This window comes from Dermacentor andersoni, chromosome 6 (assembly GCF_023375885.2).
Source record: "Dermacentor andersoni chromosome 6, qqDerAnde1_hic_scaffold, whole genome shotgun sequence".
NCBI classification, from domain to species: Eukaryota; Metazoa; Arthropoda; class Arachnida; order Ixodida; family Ixodidae; genus Dermacentor; species Dermacentor andersoni.
In genome coordinates this window covers 57,255,882-57,282,532 of record NC_092819.1, presented here as the reverse complement: position 1 = coordinate 57,282,532, position 26,651 = coordinate 57,255,882, and the positions used below count along the sequence as shown (strand labels likewise).

Here is a 26,651-nt window from a genome sequence, read left to right as displayed (position 1 = left end):
GTAGGAGGAGGTCCCAAGGTTAAACAGCGCTGACTTTTGTGCGCAGACCAAGGACTCTTATATTCATACAGTAAAAAGAAAGTATTATGGCGAACAAATGATAAAGACTAATATCAATACGTTAGAAATTACAAAAGAAAGCACAAAGAATATTTCAGTGGTGAGCATGAAAATCATGAAACACAGACACACCTAGAGAAATGAACAGAACGCCGTAGAGTTCGTACACTACATTGGCTGCACAGCACATATAAAAACCTTATGACAAGACCACCTTACCCATCTCGTCCCCCCCCCCACACCCGCCGCCAAAATAATACAGTGCAGAAATTATCGGACAAGTCAATGTCAAGGAACGGCATGCTGGTAGGCGCGCTGAGACATGCTACTGAGGACACTTATTGCTTAGTTCTCTTGGTTAATGCTGCAAGGCGAAAGGGTGTGGAGCCGCTGCCACTGCCTCAGAACCACAGCTAAATTAGCACCATTGTGATTTTCTTTCCTTTCAGCAAGTTCTTTCTTCCCCTTTAAATGATTTTTTAAATTTATATTTCTACTTATCATGTCACGGCTGTTTATTTTTTTTTTCTTGTCGGATAATGGAGGACTGAGGAACCCGTCAAACTACTATCGATATTTTTCTCTCGAATTCCCTCCCCTTTTGTGAGCCTGACATAAAGATCGTTCCTTCGTTCATTAACTTATTCATTCATTCGATCCTATTTTCCTTTGGTCATTCGTTCCTTTTTTTCCCTTTATTACTTTCTCTCTTCCTTTTTCTTCTTTCTTCACATATTCCTTAGTGTCTTCCTTTCTTTCTTTCAGTTATTTATTCCTTCCTCGTTTTCTTTCGCTCCTCCCTTCTTTCTCTTCTTTCACGTCCCTTCCTTGTTTCCTTTTGTCACTCAATCATTTCAACAGTCGTGTTGACTTTTGTACTGTCATTTTCCGTTTTATTCGCTCTTTATTGCGTTTGTTTGTTCGTATTTTGTTTCGTGAGAAGTACGAGAATGGTTTCAATCTCTTTGGCACCGTCATCCAAGATTTAATCACCGCGTCTACTTCGGGAAGCTCTGAAGGGAGGCGAAAAGATCAGGTACATGCAGAAGATTAAAAATGCCGGTTAGATGACAACGGGAAATGACTTCGCCACGGGAATGGACGGATGCAAAACACACACAAAGATCGTTGAATGCGTCTCGCATTCCTTCATAAAAGCGACAAACGTTCTCAACAGGTCAATGGCCACCGTCACATAAACCGAAATCCGGGCATACCTGTATTTTCTCCACTTCTCACTCATTTTCTTCTTCAAAACTTCAAGTCGAGCGAGACGTTGATTTCAGTTCTCTACCTCGAGGTTCGCAATCCATTTGGCAGTGTGAACACGAATGTTCCGGGCAATCGAAAGCGATTCGTTAAAGAAAAAAAATCGTAAAATATGGTTTCGTTAAGTCAAGGTTTGGCTGTATGTGGAAAGTGGATCGAAAAAGAAGTCAGAAAAAAAAATACGGTATAACCCGCATTATTTTTTTCGCTTTATCTTGCAACTTTGTTCCGTCTCTTAGTCACTTTAATGTGCGAAATGATGTAGCAAACGTTTCACGTCTTATATTATTCACTTCTTCTGCCATATTTTAGTCATTTCAAAATGCCTCATCGCTGTTGTTGCACGTTTCGCTAATCTACAAATGTTACAATTTTGCGAGTATTTGCCTCGTATTTTGCGCACGTCCTTCGCAGACAAAAATTTATCCCCCTGACGAATTCCGTGACACATCTGTTGTGCTATAGTTTGGGAAAACCAACGCACAATAATAACGTCTCCAACCTCAAGATATGCTTCAGAGCACCAGTGGTTCTGCCTAGCAGAGACGCAAACGAGAATGGAAGCAGCTCTCTCAATTTCGGTAATAGGCGCGGGGTTAAGAGACACAAGCGCCCAGTGGCGCAGTCGATACCTCGGGTGCCCTTTCAGCGGTGGGACCACTCGCGTAGGCACATCGCGCGCAAACTGTTTAGGAAAAAAAAAAGAAAAGAAAGAAAGCAGCAAAGGAAAGCGTGCGCTCTTCACAGGCTAAAGATAAAAATAAAATAACAGAACGAAAAACAGAATCGGAAAATCGTAACGAGGGCATGGTTTATATCGATCCGTGGCAAGCAGCCAGCCAGCAAACGTCGCGTAGCGATTTCTCTTCGTTCTTTTTTTTTTTTTGTTCTTTCTTGCTGCCATATATAAGTGCTCCCCGGATACTCCGGCAAAGACCCCGCACACATATAACGCAAAAAAAAAAACAAGACAAATAAACAAAAACACACGAAAATATGCATTACAAGAAGGTATGGGATGAAGAGCAAACAAACCCCGGAACGTGTCCCTGCACTGCGTACCGCCGAGAGTTCAAGCCACGCACTCAAACGCCGGGGCTTAACGGAGCGCGGTTTCCAGAGGCGATCGCGCTGAACAACGGTGACCGATGATGACGACGACGAGGAGGGAGCTTCAACGGGACGATGAAGAGCGACGGCAGAGTGCCGCGTCGATCGTCAATAACAAGAAATCAAAACGCGACCCCGACGACGAAGATGTGCAAGAAGAAAACAGTGCAAGGAAAATAAAAGCGTCGGTCGGGGGTGCAGTGCACTTGCCGGTGGCGAGGAAGTATCGCGCGCGGTAATAACGAAAACAAAACAGCGCTAAAAGAAGAAAGGGGGAGAGAAGAGGGAAGGAAATATTTATGTATTGTTCGATATCGGCATACCCAGAGAGAGAGAGAGAGAGAGAAGTGGATGGACGAGTGCTGATCATTAGAGAGAACCCGTTGCGAAACTGTGGAACTGATGCGGGATCGAATTCGGTTGTATGCATGCCTGTAGGGAGATGAATACTGCGGCACTAGAAGTGAGAATGTGTCGCGGAGCACCAGCGATTCTGCGTAGCCCCCCCGGGGCCTCTGATAATGACACGCGCTGAGCTGCAGCCGCTCGCGTGCTGGTGACAGCTAGAGAAGTCAAAAGGGACAAAAGCGGGGAGAACTCGGTACTTGTTCTGCTATCTGTTTTATCGGTATATATATATATATATATATATATATATATTGTCACGTGGTGGTGACGTAGAAGAACACAGTAGCAATACTGTGAACGAGAAAACTAACTTTTATTGGGCGAACTTGTGCCCACAAAACAGGCTACACTTATAGCACAACGAAAGCGGCGAACACAGTCGGCGATCGTCGGAAATCTGATCTGCGGGTCAAGCGCGTCGGCTTTTATAGAGCAGTCATCGACTGTTCCAGACTAATCGTTGGGACCCGCGTGCCTTCCACAGAGTTCTACACCATTCGCGTCAGGCGATGAAATCAGATAACACAAGGTTCGGCGACAATAGACCGCGGATAGAAGCATCGATAACTTTCCAGAAACTTCGGATACATGCAGGCGCGTCCCGCGCTGTGTGATAGCATTTGTTAGGCGGCGAAGCGTGGTCGCCCGATAAAGATAAGTACACGTGTCAATACCCCCCTCTTAAAAAAAGCATCGACCCGATGCTGCAACCAAACGAAAGTAATAAACAAAAGCACTCGTAGCAAAGAAAACAACAAAAATAACGAAGCTCGTCAGCGTCCGTAAAAGGGTTTAAGGCGCACCACGTGGACCACTTCAGATCGTGCGCGGCGCCGCTGTGAATGCGAAATGCCGTCTGGCGCGACCTCATAGTCCAGAGCGCCAATACGTCGGAGGACCTTGTATGGTCCGAAATAGCGTCGGAGTAGTTTCTCACTGAGTCCTCGTCGGCGTATCGGGGTCCAGACCCAAACACGGTCGCCAGGCTGGTACTCGACGAAGCGTCGTCGGAGGTTGTAGTGTCGGCTGTCGGTCCTCTGCTGGTTCTTGATCCGCAGGCGGGCGAGCTGGCGGGCTTCTTCGGCGCGCTGGAGATAGATAGCGACGTCAAGATTGTCCTCGTCAGTGACGTGGGGCAGCATGGCGTCGAGCGTCGTCGTCGGGTTTCTGCCGTAGACCAGCTTAAATGGCGTGATCTGTGTTGTTTCTTGCACCGCCGTGTTGTAAGCGAATGTTACATACGGCAGGACCGCGTCCCACGTCTTGTGCTCAACGTCGACGTACATCGCTAGCATGTCGGCGAGGGTCTTATTCAGGCGCTCCGTGAGACCATTCGTTTGCGGATGGTAGGCAGTTGTCCTCCTGTGGCTTGTCTGGCTATATTGCAGAATGGCTTGGGTGAGCTCTGCTGTAAAAGCCGTTCCTCTGTCGGTAATGAGGACTTCTGGGGCGCCATGTCGCAGCAGGATGTTCTCGACGAAAAATTTCGCCACCTCGGCTGCGCTGCCTTTCGGTAGAGCTTTTGTTTCAGCGAAGCGGGTGAGATAGTCCGTCGCCACGACGATCCACTTATTCCCGGATGTTGACGTCGGAAACGGCCCCAACAAATCCATCCCAATCTGCTCGAATGGTCGACGAGGAGGTTCGATCGGCTGTAGTAACCCTGCTGGCCTTGTCGGTGGTGTCTTGCGTCGTTGACAGTCTCGGCATGTCTTGACGTAACGGGCGACGTCGGCGGTCAGACGCGGCCAGTAATACCTTTCCTGTATCCTCGACAGCGTCCGGGAGAATCCGAGGTGCCCAGCAGTTGGATCGTCGTGTAAGGCGTGCAGTACTTCTGGACGCAGCGCCGACGGAACAACAAGAAGGTAGTTGGCGCGGACTGGTGAGAAGTTTTTCTTCACGAGTAGGTTGTTTTGAAGCGTGAACGAAGATAATCCACGCTTAAATGCCCTAGGGACAACGTCGGTGTGCCCTTCCAAATACTCGACAAGGGCTTTTAGCTCCGGGTCCCCTCGTTGTTGATCGGCGAAGTCTTCCGCGCTTATTATTCCAAGGAAGGCGTCGTCATCCTCGTTATCTTGCGGCGGCGGCTCAATGGGGGCGCGTGATAGGCAATCGGCATCTGAGTGTTTTCGTCCGGACTTGTATGTTACAGTGATGTCGTATTCTTGTAGTCTGAGGCTCCACCGTGCCAGCCGTCCTGAAGGGTCCTTTAAGTTAGCTAGCCAACACAACGCGTGATGGTCGCTGACCACTCTGAATGGCCTGCCATATAGGTAGGGGCGAAATTTCGCTGTAGCCCAAACGATGGCGAGGCATTCCTTTTCCGTTGTGGAATAATTGCCTTCCGCTTTTGACAACGACCGGCTAGCGTAAGCTATCACGTGTTCATGTCCATCTTTTCTCTGGACTAGGACAGCACCGAGGCCTAGGCTACTGGCGTCAGTGTGGATTTCGGTATCGGCGTGCTCGTCGAAGTGGGCAAGTACGGGCGGCGACTGCATGCGTCGTTTGAGTTCTTCAAATGCGTCGGCCTGCGGCGTTTCCCACTTGAACTCGACGTCACATTTAGTTAGCTGTGTCAGCGGCTCAGCAATGCGTGAGAAGTCCTTGACAAATCGCCTGTAGTAGGCACACATGCCAAGAAATCTACGCACTGCCTTCTTGTCGGTGGGCTGCGGGAACTTTGCGATGGCAGCTGTCTTCTGCGGGTCGGGGCGGACTCCAGACTTGCTGATGACGTGGCCTAGGAACAGAAGCTCATCGTAGGCGAAGCGGCACTTTTCTGGCTTCAGAGTGAGGCCTGATGACTTGATGGCCTCGAGTACTGTTGCAAGCCGCCTAAGGTGATCGTCGAAATTTCTGGCGAAGACAACGACGTCATCCAAGTAAACGAGACAGGTCTGCCACTTCAATCCTGCTAAAACCGTGTCCATCACGCGCTGGAACGTTGCAGGTGCCGAGCACAGTCCAAATGGCATAACCTTGAACTCGTAGAGGCCGTCTGGGGTGATGAAGGCGGTCTTTTCGCGATCTCTTTCGTCGACTTCTATTTGCCAATAGCCAGACTTGAGGTCCATCGACGAGAAGTATTTAGCGTTGCAGAGCCGATCCAATGCGTCGTCTATCCGTGGGAGGGGGTATGCATCCTTCTTCGTGATCTTGTTCAGTCGACGATAATCGACACAGAAACGTAGGGTTCCGTCCTTTTTCTTTACCAGGACAACAGGGGATGCCCACGGGCTTTTCGACGGCTGGATGATGTCGTCGCGCAGCATTTCGTCGACTTGTTCTCTTATAGCTTCACGTTCCCGCGTCGAAACTCGGTAAGGGCTCTGGCGTAGTGGTCGAGCGCACTCTTCGGTTATTATGCGATGCTTTGCGACTGGTGTTTGTCGAATCCTCGATGACGTCGAAAAACAGCCTTTGTATCGTCGAAGCAGACTTCTGAGCTGTTGCTGCTTAATCGCGGGGAGACTTGGATTTATGTCGAACTCTGGCTCGGGAACTACGGTCGTCGGGGTAGATGCGACAGAATCCGAGAGGACAAACGCATCGCTGGTTTCCTCAATTTCCTCGATGTATGCGATCGTCGTGCCCTTGTTGATGTGCTTGAACTCCTGGCTGAAGTTTGTCAGCAACACCTTTGCGTTTCCTCCGTGCAGTCGAGCGATCCCTCTTGCGACGCAAATTTCACGGTCCAGCAGTAGACGTTGGTCGCCTTCGATGACGCCTTCTACGTCAGCGGGTGTTTCGGTGCCGACCAAAATAACAATGCTGGAGCGAGGCGGGATGCTCACTTGATCTTCGAGCACACTCAAGGCGTGGTGACTACGAGGGCTCTCCGGCGGTATCGCTTTATCTTCCGACAGCGTTATTGACTTCGACTTCAGGTCGATGATTGCGCCGTGTTGGTTCAGGAAGTCCATACCGAGAATGACGTCTCGTGAACACTGTTGGAGGATAACGAAAGTGGCAGGGTAAGTCCGGTCATGAATGGCTATTCTTGCCGTGCAGATTCCAGTCGGCGTGATGAGGTGTCCCTCAGCGGTGCGAATTTGAGAGCCTTCCCATGCAGTCTTAACCTTCTTCAACTGGGCGGCGATGTGTCCACTCATGACGGAGTAATCAGCCCCTGTGTCCACTAAGGCGGTAACTGCGTGGCCGTCGAGAAGCACGTCGAGGTCGGTGGTTCTTTGTCTGGCGTTGCAGTTGGGTCGTGGCGTCGGATCACGGCTGCGTCGTGTTGAACTGAAGCTTGAACGTCGCGTCGTCAAGTCGTCTTTCGTCGGTGTAGTCTTGGCTTCCTGACTTCGTCGGGGCGGCGGCGTGTCGTCCTTAGGTCGTCGAGATGGTTGCTTCGTCGTCTTCGTCGGCGGCGGAGGATCTTCGTCAGTTCGACGAACAGCAACCGCACCTCCATCGGTTGCTGCCTTTAGTTTTCCGGATATGGGCTGACGGACCGGCCGCGGGCTGGGCCAGTGTATGGTCGGCGCTGCGGCGACAGGTAGCGGCCTGGTGAGGGCGAACGGGAAGCTCGTCGAGGGTTCCACTGAGTGGCGGCGAGGTAGTCGGCGATATCGCGAGGTCGTTCGCCAATCTGTGGCCGCGGCGCGTTAACGGCGAAACCTCGCAGTCCCATCTCCCGGTATGGGCATCGGCGGTACACATGGCCGGCTTCCCCGCAGTGGTAGCAGAGCGGGCGGTGGTCAGGAGCGCGCCAAACGTCTGTCTTCCTCGGGTAGCTGCGCTGGGCGACGGGTGGTCGTGCGGGTGGCGGCGGCGGCGGACGACGGAATTGCGGCCTGACAGGGCCCTGGCGCGGTCGCGGAGGGGGACCTTGACGGCGTGCGACGGCGGCGTAGGTCATCGCTTGCGGCTCAGGCTGCGGCGATTCAGGGGCTACTCCAAGTTGTTGTTGGAGTTCCTCACGCACGGCGTCGGCAATGGAAGCCACTTGAGGCTGTGATGGTGGGAACAGCTTTTGTAGCTCCTCCCGCACGACAGCTCGGATAGTCTCGCGTAGGTCGTCGGTGGCCAGTGACTGAACTCCGGCGTAGTTTGTCGCGTTCGTGCGGCGGTCGAATTGCCGGTTTCGCATCTCGAGTGTCTTCTCGATGCTAGTGGCCTCGCGAAGAAACTCGTCGACGGTCTTCGGTGGGCTTCGTACCATACCGGCGAAAAGTTCCTCCTTTACACCACGCATTAGTAGCCGGACTTTCTTTTCCTCGGACATTTCCGGGTCGGCGTGGCGGAATAGGCGGCTCATTTCTTCTGTAAAAATCGCGGTGGTCTCGTTAGGCAACTGCACTCGGGTTTCTAGGAGTGCTTGGGCTCGTTCTCGGCGTACGACGCTCGTGAATGTCTACAGGAAGCCGCTTCGGAAAAGGTCCCAGGTCGTTAAGGTGGCTTCTCTGTTCTCGTACCACGTCCTGGCAGCGTCTTCCAATGCGAAGAAGACATGTCGCAGTTTGTCGTCGCTGTTCCAGCTGTTAAATGCAGCGACCCTCTCGTACGTCTCGAGCCAGGTTTCCGGGTCCTCGAATGTTGAACCGCGGAACGTGGGGGGCTCCCTGGGCTGCTGCAGCACGACGGGGGATGCTGGGGCTGCCATTGGGGTGGACTTGGTGGCAATCTTCCTGTTCGTCTCAGGTAGAAGTCCGTGCTCTGGGGGCAGTCCTTGCAGTCGGCGGCTAGCACGCTGGTCTTGGGCGACGTTGGTTTTGTCCTCGGGCTTCAGGCTTGGATCGCGGCTTTGCGGGGGCGTTCTGTACATGAACGCACAAGCACCTCCACCAGATGTCACGTGGTGGTGACGTAGAAGAACACAGTAGCAATACTGTGAACGAGAAAACTAACTTTTATTGGGCGAACTTGTGCCCACAAAACAGGCTACACTTATAGCACAACGAAAGCGGCGAACACAGTCGGCGATCGTCGGAAATCTGATCTGCGGGTCAAGCGCGTCGGCTTTTATAGAGCAGTCATCGACTGTTCCAGACTAATCGTTGGGACCCGCGTGCCTTCCACAGAGTTCTACACCATTCGCGTCAGGCGATGAAATCAGATAACACAAGGTTCGGCGACAATAGACCGCGGATAGAAGCATCGATAACTTTCCAGAAACTTCGGATACATGCAGGCGCGTCCCGCGCTGTGTGATAGCATTTGTTAGGCGGCGAAGCGTGGTCGCCCGATAAAGATAAGTACACGTGTCAATATATATATATATATATATATATATATATATATATATATATATATATATATATATATATATATATATATACTTTTTTTTTGTTTCTTATGCTTCTTCTGGGCTCTATTGACCATCGACAACTTTGAAAACGACGCTGTTCCGTTGCAGAGCACCTGGAAGCTCGCGACACTATGAACGTCTCTGCACCTCTTGCATTGATACGAATCACGAATTAGCGTGGAGAATTCTTTGATAGATTGATTCGTCAAGTTCAACGCCCGAAACCAACGCTCGAAAGTTTCAGCGCGAATACATACGCGCTACCCTTTGCGGGATAACGAAACAACCAGAATCATGGATGGCAGGAGCAGCGATAGCAGCGATATTATATTGTGGTTGGTTGTTGAACCATGAAGCGCAAGAAACGTTGTTGCGTTTCCTGTTGTTTTAGTTGAATGAAAAAAATCCACTGTGCACATTAATGACTATGTCGCTGCCGACAACCTTCCGCCACCATTTAGGTTAACGTAGTCTGTAAGTGGTAATAAGAGTTTGTGCACTCTGGTTGAACTCAGCGTCGCAGCATGACACCAGTAGCACTGCTTTTGACGCCTACGTCATTGATATTCCATAAATGGTCATACACTATACGGTCAACGTAAACCTCTCTTGCGTACCAGTACAACGGTGGTCATTAACAATTTGTTTTACTTCCGTTAATCATTTGCCGCCTGCAACAGACGTGCCCATTGAAACGCAACATACTATCACGTATGATTATTTCAAAGGGAGGCTATACGACTGGCCTTGATGGAGTGCTACAGATTAATTTCAACCACCTGGGGTTCCTAGAGGTGCACCTAAATCTAAATGAAGACGTTTTTTTTTTTTGCATTCGATGCAAAAAAAAAAAACGCAAAGCAGAGCGCAATAATATTCCTGCAAGCGCCTGGCAGATATGGCCTGCGTGTTCGCCAGCGAAGCTGGTTTATTGCAGAAGAGTTCTGGGCTGGGCTAATTAGTTTGTACGTACATTATGGCGAAACAGTGGCAGACGACGAAACAGGTGAAAACGGGCAGTCGTCGTCTGCTCTGTTTCGCCCTGAGCATTATTACACAGTGCAAAAATCTCGCGTTACGCTGGCGATCGCAGATGTCATATTCTTCCATGCGCCTGCCGTAGTTGTTGAGCTAGAAACGAGGATCGAGTGTCGATATATGTTCTCCTGTTTTCTTATGAACTAATGCAAGAGTTCACCCATTATTCCTTTTTATCCTGCGTTATTGACCAAGTGAAAAAGGGCGTCTTTCGCCAGCAAACGGCGGCCAGCAGCTCCACCATTCACTTTCATCACAATAAATAATATATAGAGAGCTACAGAGAGCGCCAGATTCATGCAAATAGCGCCGATTAACTGGTTAGCAGGATCATCATCACTGGCGCACAGCATCAAATGGCGCCCTTGCAAAAATCACACAGAATATTGGATTACATCTCAACAGAAGGTGATTGCGCGCCGGAAGCACTCAACTTTAAACACACAACAAAAGTTCTATGACGACTTTTCGCAGGGACAATGAAATCAAATTGGCTAAATTGCTTTGTACGCCCCTGTTCAGGCGCAATACAATTTTATTTTTTGTTGTTAATCGTTGACTGCTCTCGACAAGTCGTCGCTGGGGCGTTTTGCGTCAGCCGGAGCTGGTTCTTCATTTCCGAAGTGGTGACTTCATTCTTGTTTTTATTTTGCGCTTGCTTCATTTCCTTTCTCACGGAAGCTCTCTTGTCCGCAGCACAGGCGCACTTGTTGTTGCAGAACTATAGTATATCCTTATAGTTCGAACATCACCGTAAATTGCTTTATAATTAAATACAGATTGTTCGAAATGTATTTCAATTCAAGATTTCAGAGGGTTTTATTTAGAAAAAAGAAAGCGGTTCGTGTAGTATACATTCCGATCTTAAGTCCTGCGTAGACGAAAGAGAACACAGAATTAAGCGACTTTTTTTGTATCATTACAATTGATTGGTTCGGGTAACTTAGAGAACTGCTTAACTGCCGTTAGAATTCAGTGCGCGACATATCATTAGTTCATTCATTATCGAACAGATTATGTGTGGTGAATTGGATCGTTTGTACGAATACAACAATATGATGTCGAGAATCCGGCAACATATTTCCAAAACCATACTACGTATAGGGATCCTATTAAGCCAATCAACGATTTAAGGTATGTAAAGCGGAATTAGAGCAATCTACTCGCCTTAAAAGAACCAACGAAAAACGACTATCATTAGTACGGGGAACGCAGATAGCGCCTTGTGCGCCAACTTTGTAACTTACTTTGTCATCAGCACCTTACGTGGTGGGTTGCTTCGTTAAAGTTGTGCTAAAAAAGAACGACTTTGACTTAGTTTGAAAATGATTATTTAAATCGCGTTTAGCGTCCCACTTCCAAGCGTATTTGCAGTGCAGCGCGCTTTGGAAGGCATTCTGAAGCAACCACAGCGCAACTTACAGTAATCGAGGTCATTGCGCAGGAGCCCGTAGAGACCCTGGCCGGGGTTGGTCATTTAATTACACCGAAAAACACAAGCCGCCGATTGGCAAGCACGCTTCTATGATGGCCGGAATGTTACAGCGACGTCGAAACTCACGTCGTACAGTGAAGTGACGAGGAGAGCTAGCGAAATAAACTTATTTTTACGTGAAACGTTTTTTAAAATCGGAGCGAAGGGGTCGCTTGCTAAAACCTCATGCAAGGAAAACATGTTATAATATTATCGCTCCTGTCATTGCAACTTTACAACCCACGCGCCATACTTTGGTATCATTGTGTAGAAGAAAGTAGTCGTTACTCAATCATGCGTGTGTCACGTGCGCAGGCGTGGCGCTGTTTTCGCACCACGCATGACGCAATCGGAGCTATATTTAGCCTCGCTGGCGGCGTTCAGAGAGGCGTATCTCGGAAGTACGCGTGTCCATCCGAGCGGTCGCGTTTGAGAGAGCTCACCACGCCATAGCAGCCATAATTCACCATACTCAAACCGGTGCTCATAAGGAGTTGAGAAGGCCGACAAGTACGCAATTATTTGCAGACATTTCAAGCTTCCTTGGTCGGCTATGGCGTCCCTGCGTTCGACGCGTAGGGTCCACAAATGGCGCGAAGAGGCTCGGACAGCAGCACAGGGGCATAGCCGACCCTTTTGACCGCAGCAAAACGTGTGCGTTTCCACAAGGAGCCCAAGCGCAGGAGACTGACGCAAGCGCAGGAACCCCATCCACATGCGAAAGCTGCGGGGTCGAGCGGCGTAGGGCATTCCTGGGCGCCGCTAGTAGAGGAGCGGGAGGTCACCCCTTTACCCCAGTGCTCGCGAACCCTCTCTGCTAAACAGAGGGGCCCGCTACGAATAGCGAGCGAGCACAATGGCGAAATTAGACCGCAGGACCCACACTAGCTGCAGCATAAGTTAGGCATGTAAGCGTTCTAGTGCATAAATAAATGCACCTCATGCAATATTTGGTTACGTAATTTCTACCCTAGTGCCCATACACGCTTTGCAGTCGATGATGATAGTTATAGGGGCTTGTTGGTACGGCATATCTTATTTTGCTGTAGCGCAAGACAACAGAAAGGCCTTGTTCTCCTTGTGCTTGTTGTTCATCTTGCGCTACAACAAAATAAGATGCGTTCTGCAGCATGCAGAAGACGTCCCACCCAGCCCCTGCGGCTGTGTGCCTGATACAACCTTCCCGGTTTTTCAAATACTTCTTTTTGTATTCTTCGTCTTTCTTTCCTTCTTTCTTTCTTTCTTTCCTTCTTTCTTTCTTTCCTTCTTTCCTTCTTTCTTTAAAGGCCGTCCTTAGTGTGCATAGCCAGCGCAACTCGTTAAAAGAAGCGATCGCTAAGCTGGCTTCTCCACAATAAGAAGCTTTACGAGGAAAAACTAGCTTCACAAATTCTTTTCGCGGTACTGCCACATACCCATGTTTGTCAAATTAGTGTGCTTTTTATGGCATTTTTTACACCTCACTCACAATTCCAAGAACGCCTGCCCAAGGCATGTAACACGTGGGTAGCATTAGCGACAGGTAAAAACGTTCCAGCAAGTGGCAGTAAACTGCCGCATAGCAAGTTGTCGAGTGATGAAGGTAAATATAGCACCGTGCAAGCATCACTTGTTTACCACTCACCGACTTGGTGCGCAGCAATTCTTTCATGGCAGGGAAAATTCCCCACCGGTAAAATCTTTCGTGCGAGCAACGCGTGGTGTTCGACTGAGTAAAATTAATGGTCAAGTGAATTGTTTGTGGTACATTTCTTTTCTAGATTGTCTCGCACAATGTTGCACGAGATAGCGCAGCAAGAAATACGAAAGCGTCTTTGGGCGTGTCCCTGCCACGTCGATTTGTCTAGCTTTGTGTGTGTTACTCACGAGTGCGATGGTTTGTTGGATGCTGTGATGACGGCTCTGCCACCTATGGCGCAACCAGTGCAGTCACCTATACAGTAATACGTTCGTGCGCTGAGGAATTAAGAATAACGGGCGGTGTCCCCAAAAGTTTTCTTACTCTGGAATTGTTCGTAAGTGTATATGCGAACAAATGGTGGTGTCGGACATAATAATTAGCGAAAGCGGCCGACCAAAGGCTAAAAAGAAAAAAAAAGGGGTGGGTGGGTGGGAGGGGGTTTTACGTGACAAAACCACTGTATGATTATGAAGCACGTCGTAGTGGGGGACTCCGGGTCAGTTGTGATCGCTTGGGATTCTTTAAAGTGCACCCAATGCAGGGTATACGAGCGTATTTGAATATTGCTTCCAACGAAATGCGGCCGCCGTGACTGGCATTTGAAACCCGCGCCCTCGCGCTTAGCAGCGCCGCGTCAAAGCCACTAAGCCACCGCGGTGGGTGGCCCATGGCAAAAAGGATTAACGAACAAAAAGCTTTGTGAATTCGGCCTAAGGATGTTGAGGGAGACGCAGGGATATGCGTCAGCGCAATCAAGAATGGTATCATCGCCATTACAAATAAACAAAAAAAGACGTCAGCAGGGATCGCAGTTGGGCCCCATCAGATGTGGAACAGCATAGGAAAGCGTACAACTGCCAGCATCGCTTTGACGTCATTTAATGTCGCCCAAACCGGCGTGCACCGTGACAGTCGTACGCTTGATACTGATGATGACACGACGACTGCAAGATTAGATTGCACAAAACACAGAGATAGAAGAAAGGAAAGACAGAAAAGGCTAACCAGCTGGCCATCTTGTGCTGGTGAAAGGCAACCTAAATAGAATAGAGAAACAAGAGGCGATGGAAAGAAGGAACGATCCGAGCACGCATGGTGTATCGCGTATAACGCCGAATACACTGTTCAACAGAAGTTCTTTGTAGAGCACTACAAAGAACTACAAATAATACGCCCAGAAGTGCTTTGTAGAGCAGTACACGGGCCCCGCCCGGGCCCATGATACCAAACCCGAGCCCGGCCCGAGCGTTCATTACTAAGCTTAGCCAGGGCTCGCGTGTGCATGACCAGGCCCAGAAAGAAAGGAGACTTTTTTAATTTACAGATAATACCATATGTGTCAGCCTCACCTTCTCAGGGTCAAACCAGTTGCAGTGTATAAGCAATAAAAGACCGAAATCAATGTTTCTCCCGTGGGAACGTCAGTGATCTGACCCATTTGCCTGTGCTGATATTTTGTTCCCGCATAACGAAGAACCCAAACTTCCGGTGTGCCACTTTCTGGTCGAGAAACCTGGAGCGTCAGAAAATGTTCACACGAAGGCTTTGACAGCTCGCTAATCGGAAACGACACCACAGGTAACCGGAAGCCAGCGCGACCAGCCTCCCTGTACGCCATCGCAGCCAGAGCTGGGACGCGTTGCGTTATCGTAAAAGCGAACGTCACGGGCTAAGACAGCCCAGAGGCAATCGCCTTAAACGTTATTCTCCGGGTGTGGCAACTCGTCTGCAAATGGCTTTCCAATTCTCCTTCCGAGCGCAGCGTTCCGTTCTACGTAACGTACCGAAGCGACGCCAGGTGGGCGTGGCGCGACATCACCGCCCGCTCCTCCTCGCATTTGTTAGCCTCGCCCTTCGTCACCGGCATCGCGGCGCGATCAGGCGCAAAGAAAAAGCACGCGCGACGCATCCACGCGAGTCGCTGCTTGGCCGTTATAAATGCGTCGCGCCATGTCCCCCGTTGCCAGTGAAACTTTTTTGCCCTCCGCGCCAGCGGCAGGAGCGCGAGCGAGCGAGCGATAGAGAGAGAGAGAGAGAGAGAGAGAGAGAGAGAGAGAGAGTGCACCCGCTGAACCATCGGCGGCGGCGGAAGCACGTCTTCCTCGCAAGACGACGAGGACGACGGCGAAGCAGACGCGCAGGAGTGAGAGCGCGAGAGATGCCTATGGCACTTGTCTCCCGCCATAAATCACATCTCGAGACTCCCTCTCCGATGTTTGAGGGCAATAAATCTTCCACCTTGCGTCTCTCTCTGCGCAATGCCCCTCTCACTCCCCCCCACGCCCCCTCATCCACGTACTTTTCTTGCCATTCGTTTTCAAACAGCTCCCCGAACGCAAAGTAGACGACGGAAGAAGAAAGCAACTGCAGACGAACTTGGAGAGAAAGAGAAGAAAAAATACTCGGACCTCTTGCGAAGGCGACGTCAACTCGGAAGACGCAGGCAGTTATTTCTCCTTCTATCATTCTTTGTCTCTCTCTCTCTCTTCAATCTCGCGGAGCGGTGGAGCCATCTTTTCTTCACCCTCTTCCGGCTCTCTCTCTCTAGCCCGCGTTCTATCTCTGTTGCCCGATTGATCTCGACATTCCTCTCGCATCCCTGCCGCTACGTTCCGAGATTCACCAACACCCCTTTCTTTCCCAACTTTTCCTTCGTTGCCGAGGAGCCTGGCGAGTTAGTCGTTTTGCAGGACGAAGCGCAGAAGCGCAATCCTCGTACATTGGGGTAGCTAAGAAAGAGAACAAAAGAACAGAAACAAAAAAAAAAAGGAAAGGTCGGAAAAATAACCCCGCCCACCACCATCGCCACTCGCCGGGTTCCTTCTCCCTTCTCCCCCTTCCCCTCTACATCTCCATCTGGAGCCAACAGCAGCGTTCTTTTTATTTTTTCATCATCCCCCTCACAACCTTCGAGCGAACAGGGTTCGAGGTGCACCTCGCTACATTCTGCGTCCTTGTTCTGTTCGCTTTCGTATTTCGCTCCATATAAATCGCCGAGAGTAATATAGTTTAGCAGCCCATCATTTTCAGAAAATGCGGTCGACAATGAATGGAATCGTTCCTGCCAGCTGCTGCTGCTGCCGCTGCCGACGTCGCTGCAGGCGCTGTGATCGTTTTCTGGGACAAAAGATTCCGTATACACGGTCGCCCCTGAAAGGTTCTCCAACAAAAGAGCAGGTAAGAGTAGAGTGAGTGAAGATTGACAAGAAAAGAAAAAGAAACAAATCGAAAAAGCAAAATGAGGAGGAAGGTAAAAAAGCAATATAAAAGAAATGGCGGAAGGCGGACCAGCGCGATGGTTCGCAGCAATCTGTAATAAGCATTGTTCTATTTTTAAGCGTTTCGGCCGAAGTTTAAAGAGAGTTAGAAAAAAAGAATAGAAGCGAACTTTTAGGTTCCCTTCAGACGGATATTGCTTCGCGCGCTCTTTCAGAGGAATTCGTGCGGAAAGCGAAAGCTTATAAATGACCTTTCGGGAATCAATTGGAGATGAGGGAGAATACTGTCGAGGGCGCTTTCTTTTTGTTTCTTTTTGCCCCTTCTTGCTTTTCCTCGAATAGAAGGCGAAACGGAGAGGTGGCGAAAAAGAATTACACGGCGTAGCTCCTTAGCGCAGACGCTACAGGGAAGACTCGGAAGACTGTCAGCTCTGATTTGGATAAGCGGCTTCTACCGAGGCTACAGCCACCGACACGAGGAATACGCCAACACGGCCGGAGCAAATGGGCTGTGATCTGGTGGCATTGTCAAGGAGACCGAATACAGAGCCTTCATAAGAAAAAGGTTACGTGCACGTGCTCGGATGCTGACGCTTGTTACGGTTGGCGTGTAACAACCCGGGCAAAAAGGATGCTCAACCACCACGCCTCATCGAAACGAAGGGTGGATTCCTAATTTGCTATGGTTGTCTCGAGTGGATGCCGGTCTGGCGGACGCCCCGTAGTGTTCACAGGCCCCTTTCAGTGTGTGCGTGAAAACCCTTTCCGCGAACTGTCAAACTCTAGGGGAGAACGCTTTCCGCGAACCAGACAGGAACCCCGGGCCGCCGCCAGCGGAGGCACGCTGGTGAAGACGTCAATGGGAGAATGGATCAGCTGCCCATCCACAACCAGACGCCCTTTCCGCGAACGAACGACGCGCGAAAGAGAAGGGATCAGCGGCCTACGGTCTCCATGACCCGCGGGTTGCCACCAGCGGAGGCAAGCTCGGGAAAACATCGTCCTGGGAAAGTGGGTGCCACCGCCAAGCACCGTGGGACTCAGTGCATGTCACGTGACGTTGACGTGAGCAAGATCCCGCCTACGTCTTTAGTGTACCTATTTAAAGGGCCCTGCAATGTACTTTTTCAAGTCATTCTCTTCTTTTCATCTTTCACCAACCATTAAATAAGCCGTGCAAGTTTCGCACTAGAAATCGTCTCATCCCTGCCTGATCGTCATGGTCTACCGGACGCCTGCAGCCTGCCGACAACGCCACGCTACCCAATAGTAATGCCGCTCGAGGTTGAAGAACCAGGCGTCGCAACAACTGTCGGCAGCGGTGGGGTACGCTACCCTGGAGAACGCAACACGCTGAATTCGAACGACTGAAAAGAGAGGGAGAGAGGCTACTTTTAAAGCGAAGCTGTCTACGGCTAGGATCCCTGGATTTCTTCGTGGCGTAATGTCGACAGAAAACTATCATCATCAATGGCTCACACCACCAAAATGCAATGGCAGAGGCTACAAGCGCTCAGCAAAGTGAATCGGACAGTACATAATCTTTGCAACCACGCGTACAAGATACAGAACAGCATACAGTTCAATAAAGCACAAGCTCAATACAAGCCTCCGAACCACATAATTGATTATAAGAAAGGCGCTCCTGCGCCTACATGCAACGCGAATCAGGTAGCCCTCCGCGCCTACATTTCCCGGTAAACATTACTACTGCGCAAGCTGCCGCGACGACGGCAGGTTGCGACGTGGTAAGAGACTTCCCTAGACTTTCGTATATAATATATACGAATTCTACGTGGTAAGAGACTTCCCTATAGACTTTCATATATAACATATACGAAAGTCTATCAACCTATTTCAATGTTGTTGCAGCACCACTATGGGCGGCGACGTGCTGTCAAAATTACCATTACTCCTATTACTACGAGTACTCTACAATAGCAGTACTACTATAACTCTGAAGCCATAAAGGATTGCATACTCCACTCAGCAGTCTTAGTGGTGATGCTCAACAGCTTCGCTGTACATCCCCTTTCGCATGTCCGTGATGGCAAGCCCATTTTTATTGGCTCTGAATTCATATACTGCGACAGATAGTAGGTTTTCGCAGAAGACATCGTTCTTTTCTCAAGAATCCCGTCTCTTTCGCAATGCAAGACGAAACGTACTTCGTCCGCTGCTGGACAGGAAGGTGCGTTTACCTTGTAAAATTGTAAAAAAAAAGATAATTCAGCGCGTACCGCTGCTCTGTTCTCAGTCAAATTTTGTTGAAAGGTCTTCTTATATGATCTGCATCATTACATGTACACTTGGCACAGTTACTTGCCTGTATTCCTTTTTAAAGAAAAAGGAATGCCGCGTTGCCTTCGTCTGCTACTCTCAGGTGCACTCCAGAGCGATAAATGAAAACTAATCTCAAAGGCCACGCTTTTCTATGCTGCAGGCGCCGGAAGTGACACATTGGTTAAACATTACTGACGCGCTTGGGGCGCGAACGAAGGTCAAGTTTTCTTTCCATAACAATTATGTGGACACTCCAGGCGCACTTTGCCGTCGCCGTCGTCGTGATGGTCCGTGTAAAGTCGAACAGCGATTACACCGTCGCCGCGCGCCGTATGCTGTATGTGCGCGTGAAAACACGCGAGGGGAGCCGACGATCGCAGCTCAATATGGCGCGCGCGAGGGAGGAACGCGGAGAGCAAACGCGGCGTCTTCCGTCGCGCGAAAGAACCTGGAGGAGAGGGAGGTGGAAGGGCGATGTTGGGCTCCGGCAGCAACCGCGGATTTCGCGACCAGGCGTAAGGGGAACTGACGATAGCGGCTCAATCTCGCGCGCGAAACGGAGGAAAGTGGAGAGGCAGCGCAGGAGGGGGAGGGCGGCTTCTACTCCGACAGCAACCGCGTACTTAAGCGCGGTCGCGTGCGCCGTATCTTGAAAGCGATCTGCAGACGGCTCATACCTCTGTGCGTGCTGTTTTCTCGCCGCTGTTTGTGTTGAAGCGATAGACAGCACGAAGGTCACTTCGCTCGCTGCTGCTGCCGCGCTTTCTCGCGCCAGCATTTAGACAGCGACTCTCTGTGGTCATCGAGTGCGACGAGTTGGTGTTTGCCTGTGCGCGCGCGCTGACACCATGCTTGTGAATTCAGTGAGCAAGCGAATGTTTCCTAGTCTAAATGACCGATAAAGCTGCTATCCTTACTTTGTATAACTGTCTACTAATTTGCGATCGCAACCGATGCTTAGCCTTTCGGGCGAAACTGCGACTTTCTTTTTTCGTTCACAAACCAGGTAAATAACTGTGCCAAGTGCTATATTGAACGAACCGAATCAAAAATGCGATTTTTCTGCAAAGATTCAATGACGAGCAGAGCGGCGCGGCAAACGATTTCTCTTACAATTTTAGGAGAATCACGATCGTCCCTGTGTAGAGAGATCAGAAAAATAACAGTTTTCAGTGTCTAACTCCTGTCACACAGAAACACAAGAAAGAAAAGACAGAAAGAGAGCACATCAACGTTCCTATCTAGAAAAATGGTTAACTTATCCGTTTCCTCTTGATATTATATTTAACGTATCACATCTCCCGTGTCATATGCGCTGTTATCAGGGGCCGCACACCCAGACAAGCTACTGAGTAGCTTTTAGTCTGAAGTCCCTTCTAAATTTCCCGAGAATAAAATTTGATTTTTTATACTTGTAATTTCATGCAACAAGCTTAGCCTCTGGAAGCGATTTCGTCTCTCCGTACCTAGCTTCTTCATACCAGCAGTCGCCAATTTCTTAAGTTTATCTGTCCTCGCCTATCAAATACCCGCACTAATAAAGTGTGTGACTTCACAAATCAATTTCAATATGCAAGTTTACAAGTTCAAGTCGCAAATAAGAGTAGTTGTTTGTTGAATAAGCGAAGAACCCTTATAACACGAGTGCATCTTTATTTTCGACGTTGCTACGTTTTGAATGTACATGAAAAGATGTTCGTAGTTGCCATAACTGTACTTCTTTTTATCTTGCATTGCATATTACTTTCACTATTTCAGTATACCCGGTGATGTAAAGTCTTTGTAATTTTCGTTTTGTGAATGTATCACTTTGCCTGCTGTCTTTATAATCCCCAGCTCGCCTCAAGTTGTCTATGACAACTTTTTTTGCCTGAAGGACCCCCAACTTTGTGTTGGAAGTGAAGTGAAGTGAAGTGAAGTGAAGTGAAGTGAAGTGAATAACGTCACGCGCGTGGGAGGTGCCGGCGCGGCTCAGGCAGCGGTTGCGGCATATGCATGGGAGGTGAGGTGACCACGGCGGCGCTTGTGTCGACGTAGTGTGGCGCTGTATTAAACATTTACGATTTCATAGTGTACGCAGCCCATGTATGCAGCCTAAACAGCTTCGCTGGGAATCGGTCCCCATATGAATGTTGCGCCTCCCCACCTCCCCCAAATTTTTTCTCTTTCTCTTTTCTAGCTATTACTTCATCTTTCAGATGTCTTTCCCGGTACAGAGTAGCCATACGAATATATCCTCTGCTTAACCTCGCCATCTTTACATTTATAAATCCGCCAGTCAGCTGCAGTAGATTAGATGAACTACGCTACCTGCTCTATGTAGCAAGTTTCAAAACCACCCGGACGTTGTGGAAATGCACCGCCATTGAAATGAGGTCGCAAAGGCCAGTAACCAAACATGCCTTCTCGCGGTCAGTTTCTCAACACTAGTTAAGCTATAAGTGCACAATTACCTGAATTTCTAGGTTCATATACGAGCAACTTATCTTACATAAGCAAAATCACCTCACGGTCATCTCGACAGCAGTTCTCCCACCATCACGTCTATCCCCCATCCAGAGTCGCTAGTGTGTGAATGCTAGCCAATCAGGAAGCACATATGCAAGAGAAGTCTGATGAATCTTGCCCTAGATTCCGAACATTTATTCAGTTCGGGGGTTAAATATAGCGCACAAAAAATATGACGGCACAGAAACACGAAAACAAACAGCAAGAAACACGGCGGTTGCGAACAAGCCAGAAACCAGGTCACGCGTTTAAACCACGCCGCACTGCAAAGGGCGACGGCCCGGACTAGAGCAGAAGTTCAGTGCTGACGTCATAGCGCCCTCTCCCTTTCCTCCTTCCACTCTTTGTTTGTCGTCATCACCACCGTGCCCGGAGAGTGATCGAGAGAGAGCGAAAACAAAATACAGGAAGGAAACAACACTGCGCCCCCCCTTACTCCCACCGGAAGGAAGATGATAGCATCTGAGAAGGCGAAAGAAAGGAACCTGCGCTCCGGCAGCTTATCGTTAAGGTCCGCAAAGGGGAGGCAGAGGGAATCAGGGGAAGCGGTCCTTTCGCTGTTAGCGGGAAAAAATGAGGGAGAGGTGGGGAGGGGTGTGGGGGAGGGGTCGGACGTAAGCACACCCTAATGAGAAGAGAGGAGCCATACACCGAGGAAAGGGAGCGAGGGAAAGGCTAAATAACGGTGCTCAGCGACCACCGGGAGAGCGGGAACAGGTCAAGAGGAGAGGGTGAAGAGGACGCGGGAAGCGAGAAAACGAGGGCAGGCTGGCAAATGGGCAGAGAGAGAGAGAGGCGACAGGCGCCGCGGAGAAGGGTAGGTAGAAGTGTACTCCACCGGACAAGTGGCGCGGGCGCGCGGGAGCTGGCTCGCGCGCGTCACAGCTGCCGTTGCCATGGCGACAGGCAGCCACAACGCCGCTGCTGCCTGCCTCGCAATTTTCCTCTCCCTCACACCGCTCCCAACGCAGCACCTTTCCAAACGCCTTGCTTTTGTGTTGTGGATCGCGCGCTCCTTCTTCACAATCACTGCGCCCGCAGACCGTTTCACCGCACTCTCTTCCTTTTAGTTGACCCCCCTTCGTGCCACCGCCCCCCCCCCCCCCCCCATCCGCCATCCTTTCCTTAATCGCAACGGAGATCGGGCGGCTGCCGCCAAGCGCTGTGCGGCAACAGGATTGACGTCCCCCGACTGAGATATAGAGCCCAAACCGGCCGGCAGCTTCCTTCGGCGCCTCCCCCCCCCCCCCCCCCTTCACATCCCGCCCCGGCAACCTTTTCCTCGTTCTTCTTTGACCCGGACGGCTTGAGCGGCAAGCAGCCCTGGACTCGAGTCGCAAGCCAATCCATTCGCTTGCGAAGAAGCCGCCAAGTTCTTCCTGTTGAGTCGGCGCAAAGGTCGGCTGGAAGAAGCACTCCCCCCCCCCCCCCCCCCCCCCTCCTTTTTTTTCCTTCAGAGAATAAACCCTTATCTCGAAGTGTTTCTTTTTAAAAGCACAACTTGCTGCTGCCATCGCACAGAAAGACAGTAAGGTTTGGCGAGGAACGAAAAAATCTAAGGAAGCCACAGGGACGTGCCTCCTCAAGACCCGGAGGGACCAGCACTTCTAAACTCAGAATGCATTAGTGGCTGCGGACGGCGTCGGCGCAGGGGCTAGTTCAGGTGGCGGCCTCTCAAGAATTTTTCGTCGTTGATGCTTGCTTGTCGTCTGAATTTTCCGAACTTAGTTGTCCTTCCATCGGCAATATAACAGCTGCTGAACCAATCTTCGCCTTGAGGAGCCGATAAAATGCGTGAACGTTTTCGTTTCGTAATGTTTCTCCACTGGCGGCGATAGCGGGTGTATTGGCAGCTTGAACTATACGATAGCAGAAGCGATGAAGGACATTCAGAAAGACGAAGAGTAACGCAACGAAGGGGGTTATAGCCAAACGAGAACTATGTTAACACAAACCCGACAGGCTAAATTATTCGTGCTTTAGGCACCGAACCCGTGTCAAAACTTTCAACGTTATAATTTTATTAAATTCTGGACAATTACCCGCCAAAACCGCGATAATGTTTATGAGGCATGCCGCACAGTAGCGAACTCCGGATTAGTTCTGACCACCTGGGGTTCTTTTAACGCGCACCTAAATCAAAATACATGAGCGTTTTATTGCATTTTGCGCTCATCGAAATGCGGCTGCCAAAGCCGGGACCGAACCCGCAAACTGGGGCTCAGCAGCAATGCGCCATAGCCAGAGAGAGAGAGAGAGAGGGCTCTTTATTGGAAAAACAGAGAATTTTGCCGGCGCGTATGTAACTGCTGGCATGCTACTCTGTATAGGGATGGGGAATGGGATTAAAAGATTCCAGAAAAGAGTTGGAGAAAAAAAAGGATAAAAGTAAATATGAAATGTCCGAGTGGACCTGTTACTAATATTTACAGGTGACATGGCGGGTAAATTGAAGCTTTTGTATAGGAAGGATGCAATTTTTAAAGCTTTCCTATTTGACCAATTTCTGTCAGGTAATTGAACAATAAATCCAAAACCCGTCGCTGTTTTGAAGGGCCGGGCATTGGACCTAAGATGCTCGGTAACGTTAACGGTTCGTGGCAAATCATGTCCATTTGGTGCTCAAAAAATTGTCTCTCGTCGCGGTACGCGGGGCATTCTAGTAATATGTGCTCAATTGTCTCTAAGTTGCGACAGTTATCACAGTATGGGTTAGTGGTAAGTCCTATGCGGTACAGATAATTGTTCGTGTATGCCACGTTCAGTCGAAGACGATGGTACAATGTCTCTAAGTGTCGAGGAAGTGGTCGTGGAATTTTCGGTCTCATTTCTGGGTCAATGTAACGTAGGAAGTTATCTTGGTGAAGCGGCAGATTCAAGATGCGGTCTTTTTCTTGATAGGCATATTTTTTTGCCATGTTTGAAGCATCGGCTTTTGTAAAATATGTTCTTTTGAACTTGCGGTATTGGAGTCCATTTCTGGCGGCTTCGTCCGCTCTTTCATTTCCCGAAATGCCGGCATGGCCAGGTATCCACTGGAACTTTATGCAATGCCCAGCAATCTTAGCCCTGTGGTGAAGATAAGCAATGTCAAATGCTGTTGGTTGATTATTGCAACGCTTGTGCCTGGTCCAGATACTTTGTAGGGCTGCTTTTGAGTCTGTGAAAATCACCCATGTCTTTGGCGGCTGCTGTCGAAGTACATACACAAGGGCCTCCTTAATGCCATATAGCTCCGCTGAAGTAGATGATGTCGCTCGCTCAAGACGAAACGAGAATCGTTGCCCTGTAGAGGTTACAAAAAGTCCGCATGATGAACGATGTGGAGTTGTAGAGCCATCTGTGAAAATGTGCGTTGCGGCTGCGTATTCTTTGTGCATATATTCTAAAGCTATCTGATAAGTCGCTGCCTGAGGCATTTTCTTTTTCGCACTGATTCCAGGTATATATGGCACGATTTCCAGTGGGGACAGTGTCCATGGTGAAATGTTTCGCGGCATAATTTGTGACGCCGGAGCAGGAATCGAAATAGATATGCTTCCGACGGCCTGCCCAAAGCTAGATGTAGCACGGGTTCTGGAAATATCCTTTAAAAAGTGAGTCTTCGTATGAATGACGTGGCGGAGGTGTATCCGAAGTGTCTCCTGCGAACATAGCACTTCCAGAGGCAGGCATCCAGCTTCTGCTACAGTCCCTGACCGGGACGACCCCTTCGGAAGGCCAAGACATACGCGAAGGCAGTTGTTTCGTGCTGCCTCGAGTTTTCTCTTGCTTGTGGGAGATATTTTGTGCAGGATCGGGAGGTAATATCGTAGTGTTCCGTCGACGTAGGCCTTATGGAGGAGCACCATTGATCTACAGTTGCTGCCCCACTGTGATCCGGCTAAAAATCGGAATACGTGCGACGCCGACGAAATCTTCTCACTCAGTTTTTTCACTTGGGGCGACCATGTGAGGTTCCTATCGATCATCACTCCAAGAAACCTTTGCGTCTTGACGTATGGAAGGGCACGACCACCCAACACTAGTGGGTATTTTTCCATACACCTCCTCGTGAAAGCCATGGCAACGCTTTTGTCGGGGGACAATTTCAGACCCCTTGGATTTAGGTAGGCCGATATATTTGCTAGCGCTCTCTGGAGGCGTTGTTGGGTGGTACTGCGGGAACGCGCCGCACTCCAAATGCAGATGTCGTCCGCATACAGTGTGATTTTGACGCCAGGGGGCAGGTTTCTTTTCAGATGGATGAGGACTAAATTAAATAATACCGGGCTTAACACAGCTCCTTGTGGCACTCCCTTCTCGACGGCATAAAGCGCCGTGGGGCCATCCGGGGTACACATGAAAAGCTGGCGTCCTTGAAGATAGTCTTCAATCCATGCGTAGAGCCGTCCTCCAAGACCAAGGGTTTCCAAAGCGTCAAGTATTGCTTTATGATAGACCGAATCATATGCTGCCTTAATGTCTAAAAATAATGCAGTAGGTATGTTTCCAGAGACCAATTCCTCTTCAATTGATGAGACCAAGGCAATGACATTATCAATTGCGGATCTATTTTGCCGGAAGCCATTCATTTCCTCCGGGTAAACTTTTGCAGTTTCCAAGAACCAATTTAGTCGTTTGTAGATCATTTTTTCGAATAGCTTCCCTACGCAGCTAAGCAGAGATATGGGTCTGAAGGAGGCGTAATTTGTTGGCTGCTTCGCTGGTTTCAATATAGGAATGACTTTCGCAAGCTTCCATTCCGTAGGAACCTCCCCAGTTATCCATGAGGCGTTGTAGTACTCCAGAAGGCGTAGGCGAGATGTGTGGCATAGATTTGCGAGCGCTTCATAACTCACGCCGTCATGGCCAGGTGATGATCGCTTGTTTACGTCGCCGATTGCTGCCGTGAGCTCTTCGATGGTGAATGGTAATTCTAAGTCAGGAAGGGTAGCTCGAGGTGGACTAGGCTGACGACTTGCAATTTGCCGCAAAGGTTGTGCCCCGTTGGAAAGGAGCCTGCAGTACTGCTCTGCCACCTCTTTCAGGGATGCGCGCTCATGTAATGAGAGGGCGATAAAAGGATACAGCTGTTGCGGCTCTTTGCGAATGCCTCTGACGACTCGCCAGATTTTGCTCAGCGGTTGTCGTATGTCCAGTGTCCCACAAAAGTCCCTCCACCTTTTTCGGTCCAGTTTGGTGAGGTAACGTCGTATATGTCTTTGTGCCCGTCGACAAGTTCTGAGGTCTTCAATATCCTTCGTACGTAGAGCCTTCCTTTCGGCACGCCTTCGAATGGCACATAACCTTTCAAATTCCTCGTCGTTTGTTGGTACATTACAATGCTTAGCGGCAGAG

General features: G+C 49.7%; 1 protein-coding gene across 9 annotated transcripts in view; it reads right to left on the bottom strand.

Annotated features, from left to right (window-relative positions):
• sif (still life) overlaps positions 1–26,651 on the bottom strand; it is a 305,006-nt gene that overhangs the window by 36,218 nt on the left and 242,137 nt on the right. The gene's annotated exons all lie outside the window — the stretch shown is intronic.